This window comes from Armigeres subalbatus, chromosome 1, assembly GCF_024139115.2.
Source record: "Armigeres subalbatus isolate Guangzhou_Male chromosome 1, GZ_Asu_2, whole genome shotgun sequence".
Taxonomy (NCBI): Eukaryota; Metazoa; Arthropoda; class Insecta; order Diptera; family Culicidae; genus Armigeres; species Armigeres subalbatus.
In genome coordinates, this window is record NC_085139.1 from 188431172 (window position 1) to 188455073 (window position 23902).

Consider the following 23902-nt stretch of genomic DNA (forward strand, 5'->3'; position numbering starts at 1 on the left):
ATCATCGACAATGTCAAGATCAGAAAGTGTTGCACAAAAATCACGCAAGATCTAAGGGCGCAGTTGAATAGCTTTGCATCTCGATCTTTGGAAACTATGTAACTGCCAAACTATGTAACTGTTGCTCTAAGCCATCAATAACAATGAAAGAATGCAGCATTTGCTCTGAAACGGTGTGCACAGAACATTTTTATTTGAATGAAATCATGTTCTGCAGAAAGCGTCAGGTAAAATCATTGCCAGTAGTTGACATGAAAAAGGCAAATAAAAGATCTCGTTGCCGAATGCAACCTACCTAAATAAAATGTGCAACTACATAAAATGTGCAACTTGTCAGCTATTCATATGTTCTTTATGCCAACATACTATCACAAGAATTGTGCAACAAGTGTTCCAACTTGTAATTATCAATTATATCTGGATGAATGTTTCTTGAAATTTCATAAATATTTTATAAGAACAATAATTCGAGAAAAATACTGAAATAAATAAGACAAGAAAGTCGTGTGCAATAAAGTATAAAATTTGTTTGAATTGGTTTCAATCAACGAAATGAAGAATATTGTGTAAACTGGAGATCTGTTTATGAATTAATTTATGGAGGTTATGTTTTGTTTGATATATATCTCGGTAAAATTACCCAAACTTATCCTAACATATTAGGCAACGTAGTGGAAATATCAAATTGAAAGTAAAAAATATTAGCTTTGTTATAAATATCAAATTGTTACCCTAGACCACATTGGTTCCATCTTTGGTCACTATCCCGGAAAATGCAATTAAAATGTTTGAAGTTTGATATCCACATTACCCAAACCAGAATAGTTTCATCTTTAGCTACTATTCCGGCCCCAGGAGCTTCACGACCACGCTACGAAGGGACCAATTGAATTGAAAAATAAACTAAAAATGTCATATTCGCAACGACACTTGACTTGATGAAATTTATGAAGTTTGATTTCCGTATTGCCTGAACTGGAATGGTTTCATCTTTGGCCACCATCGCGGGTATCTCAGGGACCTCCGGAACCGGCTGCAAATTGGACAGTTGAATCGTAGAAAGGAACTGAAAACGTCATATTATGAACGAAGTTTGAAATTCCTGAAGTTTGATACCCATATTGCTTGGACTGGACTGGTTCCATTTTGGCCACTTCCCTCGGGGACTATATCCGTTTTCAACCGGTTGGCCACAGGAACATTTCCGATTTCTTCACCCGGGGCTATACGGGTTTTAAATATACATATTTTGGCCAAGCTTTTTTTCGAGTTGGGGCTAACGAATGTTTATTGACTTCAGTCGCTTTCGATTTTGCGACATAATTTGGGTTAAGGTGGTTATACATCAAAGCCACAAATCGGCCATCTTGGAAACCACGTGCTTTTTCCTAGTGATTTTTCAAGAGCACAAATTGAGAGAACCCATGGGGATGAAACATTCGTAGATCGTTTGCTTACTCATGCTAAACAATCGACTTTAATTTCGGCATTGTACGACAATTATTACGCTAGATTTGAATATTTGATAATAGGAGTAGAAACTCGTGTGGTGAATTTAAAATTCACCACATGGCTTGATTGTATAATCACCTTAATAACTGAGAAAACAAGGTGGCGCATTTTACCCAACCATCGCCTTTTATACACATTTCCCCTACTCTACTCTATCGCGAAAGCGACAGATACCTTCTTCTTCTTCTTCTGCTTCTTATTCTTCTCATTGGCATTACATCCCCAGGGGACATTGCCGCCTCGCTGCTTAGTGTTCATTCAGCACTTCCACAGTTATTATTCGCCCGGGGAAGTCGAGAAAATGTCCAACCCGAAAATTTCCTAGACTGAACCGGGAATCGAACCCAGTCACCTTCAGCATGGACTTGCTTTGTAGCCGCTCATCTTACCGCTGACTAAGGAAGGCCCCGACATATAACATTGTGAACTATTTTCATCAAATGATTTACGCGATTTACACAGGCTGGGGAGTCGCGACTTTGGGAAACTATGATATATATCATGCATGCTTGAAAATTATTATGTTTCGGAAGTGCTACGCCTTATATGTATAAAAAATAATGTGCGGAAAAATTCACTACAGCTTCTCTAGTTGCCCTATCCGATAGAATACTCACAAGAATTGAAACATTCTCCTGCATCACCCATTGCATTGGCTGATTACGCATTCACGACCCATACTGACCAACTGCGGGCAGTCAGTGTGTTGTGTACGTCGAGGTGGAAAAAAATCAATCGTCAAGGTTTTTTCTCTCCTGTTACACATCTGAGGATCACCACACTTTTCAAGTCTACGGTTTTTGCCACCTATCCATGGCAGCCAGCCCTGGGGCATGATTTCTCTCCCGCTCAGTTTGAATCTTTCGGTTCGCGTGACCACAACGTTTTTTCCCGCCGATTTTGTTGAAGTGATCACACGGTGAAAAAATACGAACAACGCGGACCAGAAGAAAAAAAAGTATCGGAAAAATTGACATCGCGACGTTCGCTTTTATTCGTCGTCATCGTCGCGTCGGTGGCAAAGTGCGTGGAAAGTTATGTGCTATATTCGGTTATTCCGGATTTCAGTCATGTAGTGCCTGGCCGCGGTTTAACGTTTTAAAAATTGACCTCGAAATTCCACGCGATTAATGTTGTCGCCTGCATTGATTTTCTGATCGCCCGAATTCCTCCTACCCATAGAAGCTCACGGTCAACAGCATGCAAATTAAATATTTATCCCGGTGATCCTCAAATTGAATTAAACTAAAGGTGAGAAGCAAACAGCATTCATCACTCGGACATGCGAGTTGGGTGAAACGAGATCGAAAAATACATTATTCTACTGCTTTTTGTGCGCCATGCAATGTTTTTAAATCGAATAATGATTTCAGCTGATTGGGGAGCATCAGTGTGGAGTGCCCATTATGTGGAGGGGAATTGAATCGAATTAACAATTTTTCCGAAGCATCTCTTCGAAATCAATTTAAATTGAAATGACTGACTTTTATTTGCCTTTTTTCTCGTCTTTTTTTTCGCAGGATAACGATAATTGTGCCGAAGGTGCCGATCAAGCTGACAACATGTCCTATTATTTAAGGTTAGTCAAGGATTGATGGAAAACTGTCTTTGTAAGCTTTTGCCATAGCATATCTCTACATAACTGAGACCTATTCCTTAATAGAGTCTTATGTTTCTACCTAAACTGCATTACATATAAAACAATGAAATTATACACAGATGTTAAGCTCAAAATCTCATAATCGACAGAAAACGACCCGCGTTAGAATCGACTCCATTAGAGAAATGGTTACATAGTTTTAAAAAAATGCATGAGTCATAATTTCGAGAGAAAAAACTGGTACTGAATCCTCGGTTTTATTTCATATATGTAGATCAAAAGTTAAAAGCCAAAAATTAAACTCAACTCAAATCAATGCTCAATAGTTTCGTCTCAATACCATATTGGAGTATCTCATATTTTTTCTGTACATTTTCTTGTAATTTTTCAGAATTCGTAGTTTGACCATCCTCGAGACAATTTCGAGACACTAAAGACGGTCTTACTGTTGAGGTCGAAATGTGTATCTGTCAAAGGTATTATAAAGTGGTGGAATTAAATGGAATTGTACAAACTCGTCTTATGACAAGTGATAAATTTTCTGTTCTTTGAATGTAAGACAGGCCCCCACGAGTTTTTCCATGTTTTTCATTAGTTACTCCAATTTATTTATGTTTTTGAAACAGTGGCTCAATTTTATCCCATTGGCCCAATGCAAACCCCGATAACATCTATCCACAGTGGACTCTCCCTTACTTGATAAAGCAAAGAAGGTTAAATTTCCAAAATTTAAAAGCAGTTTTGGCCACAAGTCTTTATTTAGCCATCTCAATAGAATAAATATTGGTAAAGATAATCGATTTACCTATCACTTATCATAAACTTCCTTACTACATATGGTAATATTTTCTCCATGTCTAGTATTACGTCTATCTATTTTCATGCAATTATTTGATAATACAACTTAAACTAGTCTAACTTCTGATCGCAGATTGATATCATATACAGCAATTTAATACGGAGGAAGCTCAGCCTTAAACAATCCTTTTTTCCGGTAATTTTCTTTTCAGAGCATCTCTCGTTTATGGCAAATTTTGGTCTGAAATTAGAAATAAAACGTCGCTGTCACCGGACCTAGCTGTTAACCACCGCTCCGCCTAACTAAACCATAAACCATACCTCAGTGTCATTTGCAATTACCCGTCGTTAAGTACGAAAACGACGACGCTGCCGCCGCTGGTCAGTGTCATGTGAGCTGCGGTCTCGGCACGCATTTTATAGCGTAAATAAAAGCGGATATGCATGCGGTTTCTCATCCACGGATGTGTGCTTAAAATTCAAACATCCGAAGCGACGAAATTGTTCACGTGTCACAGATCACAGCAGCAGCAGTCTGTGGTGCGCGTGGAATGAAAATTTTTGTTGCCCTCCTAAAAACACGGAATCATATGTGTTGTCCTGATAGAGTGATGGTTATGTATTGAACGATATCACAATTCGGGTTACCATATTTTACTCTTTCAGGACGATTTTTTACGGATATTTGGCGTACAAATTTGAGTTTTTTGCCTTTCTCGTACAACAAAGTTGTACCGAAAGGCTATCATTTCACTCCAAAATCGAACTTTTTATAGAAGGTTCAAAGACCCATAGTGTTATATATCACAAGATTTTTTTATACAGGTTATCCGACTTGGTCAGTAGATGAGAATAACCAGCGCGGGGGGGAAACATACATTTTCAGTGCAAAACGTAAACAAACGAGCATAAATTCCATACAAAAATCCAAGATGGCTGAGTTGTGGATATTGACAAGTCGGATAACCTGTACATAAAAAAATCTTGATATATCAATCGACTCAGCTTGACGAACTGAACAAATGTCGGTATGTTTGTGTGTGTGCGTGTTTTTTTTCTTCCTAAGCAATGGAGGGGGAATCTGCTCAACAGACATCCTGGGTTGTCCAGGAAGTGCGGGGTTAGGGACCACCTCCAACAGCAAACGAGGGAGGCAGGACTACATCCCCGACCCGCTAAACCGTTTCCATTAGGGGGCAGCAGGGACAGCATGGACCATGTCCAAGGGCTTGACGACCCCTCCCCAGCTGTCTGCGAGTCAGGGAGAACTGCCTAGGGCGTGGTGGGATTTAGCAGTGGGCTCTGCTAAAATCCCTCCCAAAAAACCACAAGTGCCCGTAATCAGACTCTATCAAAGCGACTGTGTGCCGCTTCAAAAGCACAAGCCCAGGGAGTGCCAATTGGCATGGGGAGTGTCCCTACTTCGGTAGGGTAGCGCGTGAGCTGCTTCGGCAGGGAGTGAGTGATCTGTTTGTGCTGAGGCAGGAGTGTCATAGCGCGTCACCGCTATTGTCACCTCGAAGCGCAGCAGAAGTCTGAGTACCGTTTTGACTCGAAGTCCGGACACCTAAGCACTGCTGAATTTTCAGTTTAATATTTCAAAAGGAATTAAGTATTTGACACTGAGTGATAACACACCCTGTCAAGATTAACTTATCAAATTTGCTGTAGTGTACTGAAAATGACATTTTGTATGCACGAAATAGCGAATATAACCTAAAACATTGAACATCGCTTGATTCGAAATCCGGACACAGTATAAGGGATGCTTCAAATACCGGACAATTTTGCTTCGAATTTCCGGACACTTCGAGTTTGGCTATATTGATTCTCAAATAGCCAATTTAATCCTTTAAAGACAGCTAGGATAAAAGCATTCATATTTCTCGATTAATATAAATCCGTGAAGTATGGTTTCTATACAGATTTGTATGAAAATCTGACATCCCTCGGTTGTGTGTACCATCCGAAGTTTTTGCTCTGAGATTGACCAGCTACCAAAAAAACAGCATTTGAAACCAAGCAGGATCATTAAACTGTAATACAACATTGAGAATTTAATAATTTCATAGAATCTCCCCCTCTCCCTTTTCAAGGTAGATCAATGATACCAGAAATAAATATGATAGGGGGAACTGTGCCGATTTCCATCTCACTGAATATATGTTCATCTCATCTCATCGCGAAACAAAGAAATACGACACCAAATTCGTCGATTTTTTCATCAACCTGCGTTCTCACTGCGGAAAAAGCACAAAAATTAGAAATAAATCAAATACCTTTTAATGTTTTTGTTTTTGATCGGATGAACATCGGAGAATTAAAATTATGCATTATCTTATTGTTGTTAAGATATATTTCAAAATAAAGACATTAGTGGAATTTATGTGGCTTTTGAAATCCGTTTCAGCTTGCTATTAGAAATCAAGGATTGAAAGGAGTGATTGAACAATTGAATTCATGCGGATTGATAAATCCGGGCGTGTCCGAGAAAAGTAAAGATTTTTTTTTATGACGGGTGTCGTTCATAACGTGTCTTTTTATACAATTCTGTTTAAAAAGCTAGTTTTACGAAGTTTTTTTTCTACAAAACTGTGAATGGTTAAAAAAATACTTTTGAAGACAACCTTTCACTAGAAACTGTAGGCAAGTTTTGCTACTTGTGTGCTATTAATAAAGTGATACCATTAACAATATGTGTATGAGTATATATCGATAAGCTGAGAGCAAGCAATGTTCCTTTTAGGGTGTAGCAAGTCAAATTTAATGAAATTGTAACAATGCTTATTCATTACGAATCATTTGATTTCAATTAACCTAACTGATACACAGCTAGTTAACATCCTTTCAGCATGTCCGGAAATCGAAGCAATTGTAAAAACTTGCCTCAAAGTCCGGACATACAGAAATTGTAATACAAATTTTAATGCAATGAATTTCAAAGCATGACAAAGATTGCTATCATACTATGTTAATAAATTACTCATACCCCTTGCAAATGATGGAATATAGAAAATATGAGCTTAGATTTTCTAATGTTGAGACTTAAGCTGCATTCTAAGAAAAATGAAATTCACCTATGATTATGACATGCCTTAAACTTTTACCTCTAATGTTTAAGTTTTTATCACAGATCACGGATTACTCACATTTGTTAAAATGGTTTCAAGTTTAAGAATAGTTCCCTGCATTGATAACTCAAGAAATACTTTGTTGAGATGGTAAATAAAGTCAAATAACAATTAAAGTGTCCGGCTTTCGAAGCGTCCGGCAATTCGAAGCAAAACGGTATGGACTGCACATGCTAAGGTAGGAGTGTCGTAGCGTAGTATCGTTGATTCGTCCCTACATACCGCTATCGACACCTCGAGGCATGGCAGTGGAGTGTTAGAGTGAGTTGGGAAGTGTCCCTACTTCGGTAGGGTAGCGCGTGAGCTGCTTCGGCAGGGAATGAGTGATCTGGTTGTGCTGAGGCAGGAGTGTCATAGCGTGTCACCGCTATTGTCACCTCGAAGCGCAGCAGAAGTCTGAGTATGGACTGCACATGCTGAGGTAGGAGTCGAGGTACCCATCGACACCTCGAGGCATTGCAGTGGAGTGTTAGAGTGAGAACCCGAAAAAGGGTCACATGGAGCGAATGGTCTTTGGAGAAGCTGCTTTGGCGGCAGGGTAGCAGTGGGTTGTACCCACACACCTACAGTTGTGCACATGTGGTGCATGGGGAGTGTCCCTGCTTCGGCAGGGTAGCGTGTGGTCTGCTTCGGCAGTGGTGTGATTGATCTGCTCGTGCTGAGGTAGGAGTGTCGTAGCGTAATATCTGTAGGCCCAGGCAGTTACCGCTATTGACACCTCGAAGCGCAGCAGAAGTCTGAGTATGGACTGCACATGCTGAGGTAGGAGTCGAGGTACCTATCGACACCTCGAGGCATGGCAGTGGAGTGTTAGAGTGAGCACCCGAAAAGGGTCACATGGAGGAATGGTCTTTGGAGAAGCTGCTTTGGCGGCAGGGGTAGCAGTGGATTGTACCCACACACCTACAGTTGTGCACATGTGGTGCATGGGGAGTGTCCCTGCTTCGGCAGGGTAGCGTGTGGTCTGCTTCGGCAGCGGTGTGATTGATCTGCTCGTGCTGAGGCAGGAGTGTCGTAGCGTAATATCTGTAGGCCCAGGCAGTTACCGCTATTGACACCTCTAGGCATGGCAGCGGAGCGCCCGGGAGAGCATCCAAGTAAGACTCAAATGGAGTGAATGGTGTGCGAGCACCCAAGTCAGTCTCGCATAGGACGAGTGCCTGTGTGAGCGATAATGAGCGAGTACGCTTAGTACTGCCATCCCCCAAGTAGTACTGCGAGGTAGTTCCTGGGGAAACGATGGTGGAGCCAAGGGAGTTTAGTCGGTATTACCGGTATGGTCGAGTCCGACACTCCAGTACACTTCCGTGTGGTAGTTTGGCAACTACAATGCACGTGTACTGGGTTAGTGTGTAAATGCATTCTCCCTTGTAAAAAAAAAAAAAAAAAAAAAACCGTTTCCATTGCCGCCAAGCCCATAGTCCCTTCGGTACAACCAGAAAGTAATACTTCAAAGGGGGGCCAGTGCACAACGCACCCTCGAAGTTTAGCTGCGTGTCCTTGCAGCATCGAACATCGTGACTCGCTTTTTTAGAAGAACACCATGATATCGTGCCAGCGCATTGCCGGCTTTCCAGGTGCCCTTACCACGCTCTATGTCCTCGGAAGGTGGGAAAGGTCGACTTCGCGCCTGCTTCCCTCTGCACGACTGGTATCAAGAATGATGATGCCGCGTGCACCCCAAATTGACCTCTCTGCGACAGGGTCTATTCGCCAACACACAGTGGGACTTGCCGATGCGGTGCCTACGCCTGTCCTAGCCTTGACGAGGACCCCTTTTCGTCCTCGGGCTCGGAACCCGCCCGGTTGACCGATGCCGCGGAAGCGACGATACCATGTTGTTCTTCGCGCGGCCACTTGTTCGATAAGCGGATCGAGTTCGACCAAAGGGCATAACCACCGCATGACCCATGAAGCCGACTCCGAACCCTTGGACCACCTCTTATTTGCGCCTGAACTAGCCATCCTTGAGTCCACGCGCCACCTTCTGTGTAGCTCCGAGACGATTTGGACGATAGCCGATAAAACGGCGTTCCAGCCAATTTCATCTTTACACATCCTCCGAACTAGGTTGTCCGGGGTAGTGTCTAGACCACTTCCTCCGCCAACTTCTTGTAGGCGGCGCCCTTTTGCAAGACGCCCCGCTTCAGCTCGAGGATCATCTCGCCCATCCGGGTATGTCTTATTCGACGTACGTCGGCGCCGAGTTCACCAAGCTTGACGTCACTCCTCATCGCCTTCAAGACGTCCGAGTACTTGGCCTCGTCCGTCTTGATGACTAGGGCATCGCCCCTGGAGCGATTGGCGCCTACCCTAGACATCTTGCCACTCTCATTCGCCTGGGCCTTCTTTTCGGCCCTTGACGTCTTCGGTTTCCTTTTGTTCTTGACCAGGGTCCAGAAGGCGTCATCCCCCTCTATTTCCCTGGTCTGGTGCGGCTTTCCTGGGTGGACGGACCTTTCCAGGTCCTTCCTCCCCCGGTTTTGGAGGTACCTGGCCGGGGTTCAGCTTTCCAGCCCCACTACTCTTGTTCGGGGTAGTAACCCTCCGGGTTTTGGAGCGGCCCCCAGGGAGCTCATCCCCTGGAGACTGTCTCCCTCGTTTTGTGTCTGCTCCGTTGGTGCAGTCACCCTCGACGTACCCGCAAATACTTGAGCCTCAGTCTGGGTAGACTTTGGTACCACCGTCTTCGCTGGCACGCCCTCGGTCGATTCGACCTTGCCCGAGTCCGCGAATCCTTGGGCCTCAGTCTGGGTAGACCTCGACTCCACGGATTTCACGGGTTTACACTTGGCCGTCCCGACCGCTCTCTTCAGCTTGGCGTCCAGCATCGACTTTCGAAGTTTCTGCAAGCTCCTCTTGAGGTCCTTACTGATATTACGCTTCGATGACGCAAAGTCGATGATGGCGTCCAGCTGTTCCGTCGCCACCTCGAAGGCCGAAAGCCCATCGCGTTTGCGGTTCATCGCCTTCACAAGCCATGGGCCGTCTATAACTTCTACCGGTGTAGCCTGGGAGATTGTTAAGTGACCCACGTTGGCGCTGCGCACCGAGCTGCCGACTATTGCTTCTAGCCTCCTAGGTGGAGACCTGAACAACCCACCTCTTGCGAAGGGGTTATCGCCTACACTACTACCACTAATTGAAGAATTGCCTTGGTTTTCCATTTTGGTCCCACGAGTTGCTCGGGAAAAGAGGTCCACCACGCCAGAGCCCAGCATGACGCGGTAAGGGACAATTACTGTGGAGGGTGCCCAGGTACCCCACAGGCACAGATTCGAAATGTTTTCTGTCCCATTCGGGGTAGTGGCCTTCGGGTAATGCCATTCGGAGTACTGGCATTCGGAGTACTAGCATTCGGGGTAGTGGGGTGGAGCCATAAAACAGAACATCTCTCTTTTGACGTAAAAACGACAATTATAAAGAATTGAACATATTTTACTTTAGCTCCGAAATTGGTTATTATGCCAAATGACCATTATGCCAAACGAGCCATGCCAAAGGGCCGTTATGCCTAATGAACTACCACCATATTTTGCATATGATTTGAACAATCAGTCTTCGAAGCGTTATAACTTTTTTCGTGGACTTTCTAGCAATGTACCTTCTTCAGCAAAGTTTTTCGGCATCCTATTTTAACGCCATGTGCAACTTGGTTTACAATGAACTGAAACATCTAGAAGTAAAAATGTAAAAATATACGTTTTTTCCATACTAATTTCCATACAAACTTCAAACGAGATGCAGAAAGCGTAAAAGCATCCAATCGGGCCCATATTCTGCACAGTTGTTTGGGACCCAGAATGGTTTCCGCTCCACTTTCCATGGTCCCACTCTATTATACATCCATAAACACACAATTTTAATCATTGCTGATAATACTCTTATGGAACGTACACACGGTCAAGCAGTTTGACCAACATTGACTCCACCTCTCGTTTATGCAAATATCCATCAAGTTTTACCATCAGCGGCATGAACCATCAATTTATTCGACCAACAATATCACACACGAACGACCGAAGCGCCAACTTGAGCACCAACCATCAAAAAATTTATGGGGGTTTGTGCAACTTCACTACAAATGCTCAAACATGGTCGGCGAACCTTGACTCCTTGACTTGCATTATGCAGCGTACACACCAGTCAAGCAGTTTGACGAACATTGACTCCGCCCCCAAGAAAACGCTTCGGTTGCTGCTTTGTTTGAACGTGTGTGAAGTTGTTCTAACAACCATTTGACAGTTGGCGGCTCGGTTGCAGAAAATTAAAACGGTTTGATTTTGGTTTGAGTTGTCGGGAGTGGAGTCAAGGTTCACCGAACATATTTGAGCATTTGTAGTGAAGTTGCACAAACCCCCATATATTTTTTGATGGTTGGTGCTCAAGTTGGCGCTTCGGTCGTTCGTGTGTGATATTGTTGGTCGAATGAATTGATTGTTCGTGCCGTTGTTGGTAAAACTTGATGGATGTTGGAATAAACGAAAGGTGGAGTCAAACTGCTTGACCGTGTGTACGTTCCATAAGACTGTCACACATTTATGATACGAGCCTTTTTTTAATTTTGCTACTAAATTCGTTGTAAGCTCACAATGGTGATATGGAAATGCCAATATCATCTTCCAAACTAAAACGTACATGTTCTTGATAGAATTCGAGGCGAAAGTATGGATTTGATAGCTCCGTTAGGATACGGCAGGCATGAAGAATGTTTTATAGAAGTCGATTTGAAAGCGAAGTGGAGGGCAACATTTGTGATGATCTTCCACATAACGTACATATTCACATATGAGTTTTCATAACATTGTAAATTAACGTCCAAGTCGGGTGGTTTAATCCCCGGAAATAGGCAATTACCTTTGATTGAACTGAACTTGAGTTGCGTGCTCTTGCCTACGCAATGCGGTCGGGTCTGAGCTTGACGACCGACTGGCAAATAGCTTACACAACCTCACTTGATCAGTACAGTTGCTGATGAAGAATGTGTAGGGGAACTAGGTTTAAAATGCGCCAGTCAGCTAATACGAGCCATTGCATTTTCTGGGTTAATAGGCTAAATTAAGTTACAAAACCGATGGCAGCTGGCGCCTAAACATGTTTTTAGATCAACAAATTAAAAATAATAGTCAAGACATCTATAATAAAAATTTTAAAAATAAATTTGTTTTTTTCCGCTTTTTGATAAAATTTTAGCTTCCGTTCCCTTAAGGATTTTCCACTAGATAAATACATTTTTTCAATTAACTTTGCACATGTCTGGAAAAACAAATTAGTAAAGATTGTGCCACGTTACTAACAAGTTAATTTTACTACATTTCTCATAGAAAAACACACATTTTATTAAAACCTCTGCATCAGGATAAAACGCGCCCATCTAATGTGCTTGACTATGGATGCCATAGTTTGAGAAGGGCGTGTGCCGATAATAATTTATTTTTAAAATATTATAAATTTAAAAGTAAAAAAGTAAGAATTGAAAAGTGAGAAAATAAAAGTAAAAGTGATGAGTGAGAAGTTATGAGTTTTTTTTTAGTCTTTATTAAGGTGTTTTTTAATCTACCTTAATAAAGACTAAAAAAAATAAGTTATGAGTGATGAGAAGTGAGAAGTGAGAAACAACAAGGGAGAAGTAGGAATTCAGAATTCGACTAAAAAGCTCTAAATAGTTTTATAATCAATCGTGAATTGTAAGCTGGATTTGGGATATGAGAACTGAGGAGTGAGGTGGGAGAAGCAAGAAAAAAGAATGAGAATTGAGAAGTGAGAAGCGAAAGGTAAGCAGTAAAAAGTGCCAAATAAGATGTGATCAGTGAAAAGCGAGAAGCAAGTAGTAGAAGGGTAGAAGTAATAAGCGAGTTACTTTGTGTGAGAAATGAGTAAAAAAGCATGAAGAGGAATATGACAATTGATAAATGGGATGTAAGAAGTGACGTGAGAGGTGCAAGGTACAAGGAGTGAAATTGAGAAAAGAGAAAAAAAGCAAGAATAGAAGCGAAGGGAGAGAAGTAAATAGTGTGGAGACAACTCAGAATAGAGTTTTTTCAGCATAGATTTTTGGGCATCCAATAAATCCTTTTGGATGTGAAGATGTAGAATGTTATAAGTCAACGGCAGAGGTTTTCGGTCATCCAAGAAATCCATGGAGTTAGATCCTAAGATCTATAAGCGTAACTAAAGATCAATCGGACTGTTTTAAATGTGGTACATGCCCTTTTAGATGTGAAGAATAGAATAAGTCAATGGCAGAGGTTTTCGGTCACCCAAGAAATCCCTGGAGTTAGGTCCTCAGATCTACACGCGTAACTAAAGTTCAGTTGGACTGTTTAAATTATGGCACATGTCATTTGGATGGTTAGAATAGAATGAGCGATCGTAAGAGATTCTGGGTCATTCAAGAAACCTTAAGTTAGGCTTTAAGATCTACACCCGTCACTTTAAGATTTATCGGACTATTTTAAATCTAGTACTGCAAAACCTCTTGTTGCGCCCAAAACGGGGGAGCGTAAATTGAATCAGAGCGTAAAAAGAGGGAGCGTTATTTCGAATTTAGGGCGTAAAAAAATGGGAGCGTTATTTGGAATTTTGAGCGTAAAAGGAGGGAGCGCTATTTGGAATTTGGAGCGTAAAAAAAGTTTGCGATCTTTTAGGTAAACAAAGTTTGATATTCAACACACTTTTAGTCTTAAGATGTGTCTTTTACCTATGTCGGTATTAGGGTCGTTCAAATTGTTTTCGTTATCATGGTCGTCCCATTGTTTGTTTATTTATTTATTTATTTATTTGCCGTCAATCAAATGTAGACCAATTATACTTTGTACAATAAATACTTATTATCTAGTCTATGTGTACTTCAGTCATTACCTAACTTGTCTAGAGAAGAACACTTTTTTAGATTAGTTTTACTCATCGTTACATCAATTGTTTCACAATGTGCATTATAACATGTCATCATTCTATTTATTGGGCCATTTCTGCCATAGTTTGTTCTTTGATTATTGATATAAAATAGACTTCTATTTCTAAGTGGACGGATAGGGGCGTAAAAATTAATATTTGCCAAAATTTCACTACTATCCACTCTTTGTGCGATAATATCGTTCATGAAAGCTATCATTGAGAATTCCCTGCGTTTTTTGAGTTCTTCTAGGTTAATTAATAAACACCGTGATTCATAAGGAGGCAATGGTAGAGACGTGCTGTGCTGAGGCTTAATATGTTCTTGGTACGCCAAGAAATCAAGAAGTCATAAGTGGTAAAGATTCTTGATGACGCACAGTAAGACGTTCATCATCATTTTCAACGGTTTAAATTTTTTCGAGAACCTCCTGGAGCTTGGACCTGTGTTTTGTGATACATTGTATAGAATGCAACCATTGCATATGTTCATGGTCATCCAAGAAAACTCTGGAAAAGGCCTTAAGACCTACACGCGTAACCAGAGCTTTTTCGGCTTGTTTCAAAAGTGGTACAACCCCTTTGTGGTACATAGAATAGAATGCGTCCATTGCATAGGTTCACGGTGATCCAAGAAAACTCTGAAAAGGCCTTAAGATGTACACGCGTAACCAGAGATCCTTCGGCTTGTTTCAAAAGTGGTGCAACCCCTTTGTGGCACATAGAATAGAATGCGTCCATTGCATAGGTTCATAGTCACCCAAGAAAACTTTGGAATAGGCCGTAAGATCTACACGCGTAACCAGAGATCTTCCGAATTGTTTCAAAAGTGGTACAACCCCTTTGTGGTACATAGAATGGAATGCGTCCATTGCATAGGTTCATAGTCACCCAAGAAAACTTTGGAATAGGCCTTAAGATCTACACGCGTTACCAGAGATCTTTCGACTTGTTTAAAAAGTTGTACAACCCCTTTGTGGTACAAATAATAGAATGCGTCCATTGCATAGGTTCATAGTTATCCAAGAAAACTCTGGAATACGTCTTAAGATCTACACGCGTAACCAGAGCTCAACAAGTGGTACAAGCCCTTTGTGGTAGGGACCCTCCTTAGCCGTGCGATAAAACGCGCGGCTACAAAGCAAGACCATGCTGAGGGTGGCTGGGTTCGATTCCCGGTGCTGGTCTCGACTTCCCTGGGCATAAAAGTATCATCGTGTTAGCCTCATTGATATACGAATGCAAAAATGGTAACTTGCCATAGAAACCTCGCAGTTAATAACTGTGGAAGTGCTTAATGAACACTAAGCTGCGAGGCAGTTCTGTACCAATGTGGGGATGTAATGCCAATAAGAAGAAGAAGAAGATGCTTTAAGATCTACATACGTAACCAGAAATCTTTCGGCTTGTTTATAAAGTGGTACAACCCCTGTGTGGTACATAGAATAGAATGCGTCCATTGCATAGGTTCATGCTCATCCAAGAAAACCCTGAAAAAGGCCTCAAGATCCACACGCGTATCCAGAGATCTTCCGAATTGTTTCAAAAGAGGCATATGGCCTTTGTGGTACATAGAATAGAGCGAGTTCAATACATATGTTCATGATCATCTAAGAAAATCATGGAAAGGCCTTTTAGATCCACACGCGTGATCAGAGATCTTTTGGCATGTTTCAAAAACGGTAAATGCTCTTAGTGGTATACAGAATAAAAAGCGTCCATTGAATAGATTGATGGTCATCCAAGAAAACCCTGGAAAAGGCCTGCACGCTTAACTAGAGATCTTTTGGCCTGTTTGAAAAGTTAAACATGCCCTTTATGGTACGTAGAATAGAATGCGTTATTTCAAATTTTCATGGTCATCCAGGAAAACCCGGAAGTAAGACGTTAGGTTCTACATGCTTAACCAGAGATATATCAACCTGTTTTAAATTTGGTACTTGTCTTTTGTGGTTCATAGAATAAAATGCGTTCATGGCATATGCTAATGGCCATCCTAGAAATTTATGGAGTAAGGCTTCTAGGCTTACACGAATAACTATAATAACACGGTACATGATCTAATGTAGCGCCGCTATTTCCTTACGTTTTTGGCGTGAAATTATCTCGTTCCAATTTATTAACATTTTGCATTTCCAAGGAATAAACAGTTTCGTACGTGGTATGACAACAAGAACTACTTGGAATGCGAATATATCAAAATGAGGTTGCACACCTGGTCAATAACTGCCTAGAGCTAATGACAACAACTTGAACTATTTTGAACGCATACATATACCAACAGCCTCCCGTTCGGGGTTAATCTGCAAATCATAACTGTATCGAGTTCATACATAGTTCCTAGTACCATGGAAACAACTAAAGCTACTTGGAATGCAGACATTCACTCAGATGAGGTTGCACAATTTGTTATTTTTTCGATTAATGGCTCCATCACGGAGGTTAATCAGCAGGCCCTGACTCTACGAAGTTCGTAGATTACTTCGAACCCATGATAATAACATGCACCACATGGAATGCGAACATATACAGTATTGACCCGATTTTGTCATTCTCCGACTTTGTCTACCCTGATTTTGTCGATTTAACCACGTTTTAGACCCGATTTTATCACCACAAAAGTTTTTAATTTTTTTTGTCGTTTCTATTGTTTTCAAATAATACCGAAAACAACAATACATTTTATGAAATAACTTTCACCGCCTGTGGTTTATTATGGATCATTACAGAGAAACTGTCAAGAATTTTGTAAGCCTCTTCGACAAGAAATTACGGGTTCCTTTCTCGTATTTTGTCTTTTTCTATTTCATCCCCCCAAAATTTACTAGGATTGAAAAAATTCGGGATATTACTGTACCAAAAAGGGGTCACAAAACGTGTTTAATGCTCAATAACTACGTCCATTACGGAGCCCACGACAACAAAAAGATCTACTTTAAAGACAAACATATATCAAGAATGGGTCACACAACTTATTTATTTTCAAATAACTGCCTCCATTAAAGAGGTTGATCCACCGACCTTGATTCTATGGAGTAGACTACCTGGAACTCACGACAACAACAAGAGCTACTCGAAATACAAACATATATCAGGAAGAAGTCACACAATTTGGTTATTCTTTAATAACTGTCTCTGTTTCGGAAGGTGATCCACAGACCTTGACTCTATGGAGTTTGAAGACTACTTGGAGCCCACGACAACAACAAGAACTACTTGGAATACTAACATTTACCAAGAAGGGGTTACACAACTTGTTTATTTTTCAATAACTGCCTCCGTTACGGAGGTTGATCCACAGGCCTTGACTCAATGAAGTTCGTAGACTACCTGGCACCAATGACAACAACAAAAACTACTTGGAGTACAAACATATACCAAAAAGGGGTCACACAACTTGTTTATTCTCCAATAGCTGCCTCCATTACGGAGGTTGATCCACGGACCTTGAAACTATGGAGTTCGTAGACTACCTGGAGCCCACTACAACAACAAGAACTACTTGGAATACAAACATATACCAAGAAAAGGTCACACAACTTGTTTATTCTCCAATAATTGCCTACATTACGTAGGTCAACACATAGACCTTTACTTTCTGGAGTTCGTAGACTACCTGGCACCAATGACAAAAGCAAAAACTTACTTCGAATACAAACATATACCAAGAAGGGGTCACACAACTTGTTTATTCTCCAATAGCTGCCTCCATTACGGAGGTTGATCTACAGACCTTGACTCTATGGAGTTCGTAGACACCTGGAGCCCACGACAAGAACAAAAACTACTTGCAATACAAACATATACCAAGAAGGGGTCATACAACTTGTTTATTTTTCAATAACTGCCTCCATTACGTAGGTTGATCCCCGGAGCTTGAATCTATGGATTTCGTAGACTACCTGGCATCAGTGACAACATCAAGAACTACTCAGAATACAAACATATACCTAGAAGGGGTCACACAACTTGTTTATTCTCCAATAGCTGCCTCCATTACGGAGGTTGATCTACATACCTTGACTCTATGGAGTTCGAAGACTTTCTGGAGCTCACGACAACAAAAAGAACTACTTGGAATACAAACATGTTCCAAGAAGGGTCACACAACTTGTTTATTCTCCAATAACTGCCTCCATTGCGGAGGTTGACCCATGGACCTTGACTCCATGGAATTCATAGACTATCTGGAGCCCACGACAACAACAAGAACTACTTGAAATACAAGCATATACTAACTAGGGGTCACACAACTTGTTTATTCTCCAATAACTGCCTCCATTGCGGAGGTTGACCCATGGACCTTGACTCCATGGAATTCATAGACTATCGGGAGCCCACGACAACAACAACAACTACTTGAAATACAAACATACAGTCAAACCTCCATGAGTCGATATTGAATGGACCATCGACTCATGGAAATATCGAGATGAGACGAAAGATGAGATGAGGAATAGCAAATTTTTGGAAAGCCGTTTGAAGGGACCATCACAGTAACCCAGAAAATATTTTTTAATATGGCATAATTTGCTTCCTTGAGTCGATATCGAGTCATAGAACATCGACTCATGGAGGTTTGACTGTATACTAACTAGGGGTCACACAACTGGTTCATTCTTCAATAACTGCCTCCATTACGGAGGTTGATCAACAGACCTTGACTGTATGGAGTTCGTAGACTACCTGTAATTCACGACAACAACAAGAACTACTTGGATTACTATCATATACCATGGAGGTGTCACACAACTAGTTTATTTTTCAATAACTGCCTCCATTACGGAGGTTGATCCCCAGGCCTTGAATCTATGGAGTTCGTAGACTACCTGGCATCAGTGACAACATCAAGAACTACTTGGAATACAAACATATACCAAGAAGGGGTCACACAACTTGTTTATTCTTCAATATCTGCCTCCAATACGAAGGTTGATCAACAGACCTTGAATGTATGGAGTTCGTAGACTACCTACAACCCATGACAACAGGTAATACCACTTCGCATGTAAGCTCAAGTTCTGTTCCTAGAACATCCGCAGTACTTAGATCATCTAAAAACAACCTCCGAAACTAATCCAAATTTGCCTCATATAAATGCTTGAAACTTTTTTTTACGCTCCTATAGGGCGTAAAAAGAGGAAGCGTTATTTCGAATTTTTAGCGTAAAAAGAGGGAGTTTTATTTGGAATTTTGAGCGTAAAAAGAGGGGCACAAAAAGAGGGAGCGTAAAAAGAGGTTTTACAGTACATGCCCTTTTGTATGTGTAGAATAGAATAAGTCAGCGGCAGAGGTTCTTGATCATCCAAGAAATCCCATGAGATTGGCACACAGGTCTGCAAGAGTAACCGAAGATTAATCGATCGATTTTAAATGTGGTACATGCCCATTTTTGATTATAGAATATGATGTATCTACGGCATAGGTTGTCGATTATCCAAGACATACCTAGAGCAAGGCGTTAAAATCTACTACAACACAAAAGAGAATTGCCCTTGCATATTATGGTGCATAGGCACAGGGCATGTATCATATTTGAAGTAATCCAATTGCATTATAATTACGCATGTAGATCTAAAGGCCTTATTCCAGGAATTTTTGGACAACCAAGAATTCATGCTTTGGACACATTCTATTCTATGCATCACAAAGGGCATGTTCCATATTTGAAACAATCCAAGTAACCTTTGGTTACGCATGTAGACTTAAGGCCTCATACCAGGATTTTTTTGGTCGACCAAAAACCAATAACGCAGGGAACGCGTTATATTTTATGTATCATAAAGGGCATGTGTCAGTTTTGAACCAATCCAATTGATCTATAGTTACGCATGTAGACCTGAGGGATTATTCCAGAAATTTCTTGGACGACCAAGAACCTATGCTTGGAACGCGTTCTATTCTATGCATCACAAAGGGCATGTACCGTCCGATCGATTTTTTGTTGCTTCTATAGACTTTATAGCCTTATTCCAGAGATTTCTTGGACTATCAAGAACCTATGATGTGAACACATTCTATTCTACGGATCACAAAGGGCATATATCACATTCGAAGCAGTCCGATTGATTGTTGGTTACTCATGTAGACCTTAAGATCTCACTTCTTGGAAGTGTGATACATGTACCATGCACAGAAAATTGTGATTTGGCTCCGTAATGCACAAGGTCACCAAATAAATAAAAGAATAAACATATCTTGTATGCACATCACATCATACATATCTAGTTACACGAAAATTTAGCAAAAAAAAAATTAATTTACATTTCATTGCTGTGGAAACGAGAATAGGATTTTTCATAAATTGATACTTGATTCTTCTGTCAATTCACTGCTGTTTGTTTACATTTTTCAAGGGCCTCATACGCCTGTCACTGGCAAACAAAGCTCGCGTACTCTGCATCGAAGCTTAGAACCGGTGTTAGGGCACAATTGTTAATGTGAACATTTTTATATTCGGTTAGTTACTATAGTCCCTATAATCAAGCAGGTATCTCAAGCATACCACATCGTTATATTGCTGCATGATTGAGTGTTTAATTTTGATAAAATATCGAAAACAAAAGTGTGCACAAAAATTGCCTCGCCATAACAAAAAGGGGGTAGAGAATTAACACTGCTGTTTACAGTTTAGAACCAAATCCAGGTGTCGCACATGGTGGGGTAGGGATTCAATTCAGTGCTCCGCCTTCTCCCCCTGACATTTTTAGGCTGGCGCGTTTTAGCCTCGGGGTGGCGCGTTTCAACCCGCATGGTTTGAAATTGCACCAAAATGCAGCGTTTCAAAATAAAATCTTTTTCTCGGAATATAATTGGTTTTTCGTCCAAATTTTTATTCCGTATCATAGATGGTAAGTTAAATTAGTGGTTAACACATTGGAAGTACGTAATTTCGACCATTATCATCGTTAAATTCGAAGATTTGCTTAGGGGGCGCATATTGAACGTCTCTCCCCTATAGCCGCCAGACATTCTAATTACTCACGCTCCTCTAATGTGGACGTGTACTATACACATGTGGAAGTATTGGCTTGAGAAATGGATTGCGAGTGATTTGACCCTGCGTCCAATTTGGGAATCTTGAGCTCGTTCAGTAGCCTCTAGGTTGCGAAGGCCAACGGAGGTCCTTCGTAGCTTAGTTGGTTAAAGCACCAGTCTAGCGTACTGTAGAGTCATGGGTTCGAGTCCCATCGAAGGGAAAGTGGTTACCTCCAATACATTTTCCAAATTAATATCTTCCACATAACGTACATATTCACATATGAGTTTTCATAACATTGTAAATTAACGTCCAAGTCGGGTGGTTTAATCCCCGGAAATAGGCTATTACCTTTGATTGAACTGATTTGTGATGGTATAAATCTCGCGTCCTTTCTTCTGTCAAGCTTCCGTATAAACTCTGGTGGCTGCACGTTTAAGCCTTTACTTGGGTCAAAATAAGCACTAAGAGAAGCAAAATAAGCAGTACTCAGAATAGAAGTTTGGTAGGTAACCCTATTTCCAACGCAGCGAATGCATAACAGTGAGGGGTGGCATCAAGGAGAGCCGATGTTTTGTTTTGCTCACGAACGATTTAGCGGCTGTGATTAGAGAATGTCCATTTGAAAACTAAATGCTTTTGTTCGATAGGAAAATCAACATGGTGAAACCTGTTTGCATCGGTGCACTGAACGGGACTGAAATGGGATATGCGGTTGAAGATTTTTTCTCGGCGGCATACTTTTGGATCAAATTTTGCAACAGATTGGCGTGAGGTCGTCTACCGCATTCGAATTCGATAGTCTGCAAACAAAACATTCAACAGTGAGCACGATTCGATAGCAAACCTTTCGTCAGGTAGTAAGTACGTGCACACATTCCATATCATTCGTCACGGTTGCAAGGCCTTCCGTATCTCGAGTATCAGAGCGCGGTGGTGGCGATGGTTGCTGATTTCTACCGCAAACAATCAAGTGCCACAGAGTAAAATCAATAGTTTCCATATCGGAATCCCCAGTACTACAAATCTCTACGTTGGGGCGGAATAAGGGAGATATATGCAACGAGTGTTTCATTTCAAGTGTCATCGAAATATTTGGAGATGCGTGAATATTCACACCATGCTTTAGAAATACGTCGATTTGCACGAGTCTTGAAAAATTGCGGACGGTACAAAAGATCTAAATTGTATACGAAATTTGAATCAATTTCTGTACGTAAATTGATATTTGGATTTAGCCAAAAATAGTGGGTATAAAATATAGGGAAAAGTCGAATCCACTCGAATAGTCGAGATGATGTGTTGGTGTATTTTTCTTCTCTGTCTTCTTTGTCTTCTTTGTCTTCTTTGTCTTCTTTGCCTCATTTGTCTTCTTTCTTTTCTTTATCTTCTTTGTCTTCTTTGTATTCTTTGACTCCTCTTCAGTTTTACATATTTTCTCTTCATTATCTTTGCCGTTTTGTGGTCATTGTACCTCAAACATCCGATCGAACGTACTCTTATAAAAATATAGTTGAAGATTCCAGCAAAACTAGAAACTTTAAAATAATCGAGTTAATTTTTAAATTAATTCACTGAGGTTACAAACTCTAGTTAGATACAGCCAGACATAATTCACAGAAAACATGTTCACCATTCGAAAATGCAACACATTGTCGCCATTTCCGAATGTATTAAAACCATTGGCGATACCACGGAACGATAAATCATCAGCCGTAGCGGAAGTAATTACTCTGTTCCTGTTTCCTCTCCCACATTTAATAGTCAATTTGCACAATTTAGTTGAAAAACGACAAAATTATCATGAATCATGGACCTTCGTCCTCAATCAGCAGGTGCAGCCGTGACCATACCAGATAATGACGCTGAACAGACGGACACATCATCAGTGTAAGCGTGCGGAATCATGTAGCGAACGTACAATAATCGATCCACGGATTAGTTGCTGTGAATCGCGGCCGGCCTCTGTCATCAATTTTGGCAATGTATTCGCGTTGTTTATATCATGGGAAACCGATAGGTATTCCTGGCAGGTTATTGCTCTTCGATATAGCCCCCTCTGTGAAATGTCTGTTTCTCCGCTGAAATTTAAATTTCAACTAGCTGCATAGCAAATACTCGAGCGAGAATAAAGATACGGTGGAATTTTGGTGCCGGAAATAGGACCCCCTGTCCCAGTATCAGTTCATACCCTAAAGGGGTTACAAAATTCAGTTGAAGGATATTTCATCCCAAAATCAAAATATGGGGACCTCTATTTGCGGTGTGTCGTTACTAATTTAACTGACTGCATATCGTGCAATAAGTGCTTTCAATTATTTGAATTCGCTGTTGTTATCGCAGTATTGGTGAAATGTTCTCGTATTAACAAAGTTGTTAGTTCTAATTCATTTGTGGAAATTCATTTCAGAAATTCAGAGTTGGAATTTAGATTAGCAGGATTTGAAATAAAAAAATCTCTCACCTTCTAGGGTAAAATGCCCAATAGTGGACCCCCTAGTAGGGAAATTTTGCTCTTCCTGGCATAAGGAATGGAAATTTTCAAAATATTAATTCTGCGTGATATCTAATATCAAGCTCTGGATCTCCTCTTCACGATACATACATGAAACACGCAAATACTCGACGTTATTCGTTGAAATTATCATTTTAAAGTCTGACTAAATTAGCCCTATAATAGACCCCCTGAGGGTCCATAATAGGAAATTGCTTCTCTATAGTCGACACTTCATTTGATTTTTATGTTCCGTTTCGAGACGTTCTTCTTCCCTATTATGGACCCCCCAAAATATTCCTATAATGGACACACTCGTGTTTATTTTTTATAGAATTGTAAAAAATCATCTAATTTTACTTTCCATAGCATCTCCAATGCATGTAATCAAATCATAGAACTGTAAGGGAGTTTCTCCCGATGGAATTTCATAGCAAAATGTTTACATTGTGCTGTAATAATGCAAAAATGGCTGGAGGGTCCACTATTGGTTG

General features: G+C 40.9%; 1 pseudogene; it reads left to right on the forward strand.

Annotated features, from left to right (window-relative positions):
• The first annotated feature begins 2325 nt into the window (after window positions 1-2325).
• The window catches only part of LOC134209250 (zeta-sarcoglycan-like), a 151553-nt pseudogene continuing 129976 nt past the window's right edge, over window positions 2326-23902 (forward strand).